Raw genomic sequence first — 2739 nt, forward strand, 5'->3', positions numbered from 1 at the left:
AAGCCTGTCTCCTTTTCCATGGCCAACCTGAAGGCCTTCGTTGGAAGCATGTTTACAGAAATCCTTACCACGATAACATACTGTCCTCCAGAATACTAAGGCTGAGGTGACACTTGCTTAGAGCTGTTGTCTGAAGAGCAGTCAGTCATCAAGAAGCTGACTCCGTGGATTCTCCTCTGGTTTTTTTGATGGTCCACCTATTCTTTTAAATCATTATCTGATCCAGGAGTGGGGTGAGTTTTTTAGTCATGAATACTAAATAAATACTTGTGTATACCAGTCTCATTCAATTCTAGGGAGACTGCCCTGGGGTCATGTTTCTTCTTCCCAGCTTGTACTGCTCAACCTGAATTAGAGTATCAGCTAGAAGTAGGGTTCCACATAGACCTGTCAGTATTCATGGCGGCCTTTGGCAGAACTCCTCTCATTTCTAGCCAGTGGAGTCATGGCCCCAGAGCCATCTCTTGAAGTTTGTACCACTGGATGCTTTAGTATTGAGACATGACCCACCACCCTTCCAATCGCATGCCTCCCACCGGCCAAGGAAAAGAGACACCAGGCCTTGGTTTGAGGGCGCTCACAGACTGACATGGCCAGTATAAAGGAGAACTAGGGAAGGAATGATGTTTTGCACCTTATTGAAAAGAAAAAAAAATTAAGTTCATACATAGTTAAGAGCTTTTATTGTGACAGGAGAACTTTTTTCCATATGCGTGCATACTCTCTGTAATTCCAGTGTAAAATATTGTACTTGCACTAGCTTTTTTAAGACAAATACTAAAAAAAAAGGAAGAATTCATATTCTATTTTCTAATCGTGGTGTGTCTATTTGTAGGATACACTCGAGTCTGTTTATGGAATTTTATGGTCCCTTTCTTTGATGGTGCTTGCAGGTTTTCTAGGTAGAAATTATTTCATTATTATAATAAAACAATGTTTGATTCAAAATTTGAACAAAATTGTTTTAAATAAATTGTCTGTATACCAGTACAAGTTTATTGTTTCAGTATACTCGTACTAATAAAATAACAGTGCCAATTGCAAATGTGTGTCGTTGCCTTGTATCCACTCCAGAGATGAGGCTGAGAATCGGGGCTTGCTGTCTGAGTCACTTTCGTTCCCTATGGTCACCACTTTTCTGAGGGGAGTGATCTGTTTGACTCACAAAAGGAAATGGTGAGAGGGGCTGAGTAGGAGGAATAATGCTAGAGACTAGAATAAACAAACTCAAACCTTAATTCTGACTCTCAAGCATATGACTGCCCTGTATGGTTTCCTCCTGCAGAGAGGCCGGTGGGTTCGAACCCCTGACTTTTCAGTTAGCCAAGTAATTAACCATTGCACTGGCAGTGCTTCAGGAATAAAAGGCACGTCCTCCCATTCAATGTCTTGAGTTCATGTGCATGTCTTCTATCTATCTGAACACAGCTGTTTATACACAGCTGGTAACTTAGGTGCTTATGTGGCCTGAAGGACTCATTCTGGACAGTAGTGCTGTGAATGGGTTAGTGGTATGAAAATGGTCCTGCATCTCTATTCATGTGTATCAGAAACTCAACACGGGCCTCCCCCTCCCCAGGATCTGGAGGAGCTTTGGTATAGAAGTATGTACCATAGGTTTGCATCGGGCTCAGTGGCAGACAGGTGGCTTACCTACCAGTCACCCCCAGAACGTACTTCCCAAATAGAAATCAAGGACTCTCGATGTAGATGTGAGTGGACCCCCCAACCTGCACACATACCTAATCAGATTCCCTCTTACGCAGAAGTGGAGGAGCACTGCAGTGGAATTCTGTTTTCACTTGGCTTGAGGAGGAGCTCTGGTGGCTTATAGTTGGAGGGAATTTTGCCGCCACAAAAGTACACAGTCAGAATCTACCGGCTGCTCCATGGAAGAAAGATAGGCAGTGTCTTCCTGTGAGATTTACAGCTAAAAACCTGCTGGAAGGTCAGTTCTGGCTCAACAATATATAACAATGAGGAGGGACAAGGGCTTCTTTCAGTATCTTCTCGGGCATGTTTGAGACGTCCAACCAGGACTCTCCTTTAGGACTGCAGAGTTGACATCTTGACACAAGTGTGAGCATTCCGTGGTGGAAGATTGAGTGACCATTGACCCCTGTGGGACAGACTGGAAGAGCCTTCCAAAACCCCTTCAACAAGAGCAGTCAGCAGCACAGACACTTGTGTAGCAAGTCTTGGTCTCTGCCTGCCCAGCTGTCCAGTTAACTAGGAAAAGTCCTTATGACAAACTGCAGTGGCCTTGAAATTGTTTAGAGCATCCCAGGAGCTGAAAGTTGAAACAATGTAAGGTGAATGGCCTTCTGTGAAAGCTCTCCTACCAGACATGGCTTAGAGCTGCACCCCTCCCTCCCTCCGCCCTCAGACCTGTGAGAACATACAGGTCATACAAAGGCTGCATTTCATCTTGGTGTCCTGTGAACACCTCGTCTGTGGGCCAAGGTCGATTCCTGTTGGAGGCAAGAGGCCATGGGGCTATACAGGCCCAGCTTTAAGCCTCCACTTTACAAGAATTTTACCAGATCTTTGGCTCTTTCACAATAGCTCAGTCACTTAAAACTTAGGTGAGTAAGATGTATTGCGATGGGAAAGTCTGCTGTTAGGGACCTCTCCAAAGTTCTGAAGAGCAATGTTGTCTATCTCTTGAGACTAAGGTGCATCTGACACAGGCCATGGTCTTTGCAATCACTTGTTATGCATCAGAGAGTTGGACAATGA

This window comes from Elephantulus edwardii, unplaced genomic scaffold (assembly GCF_000299155.1).
Source record: "Elephantulus edwardii isolate Elephantulus edwardi_28Jun2011 unplaced genomic scaffold, EleEdw1.0 scaffold00070, whole genome shotgun sequence".
Taxonomy (NCBI): Eukaryota; Metazoa; Chordata; class Mammalia; order Macroscelidea; family Macroscelididae; genus Elephantulus; species Elephantulus edwardii.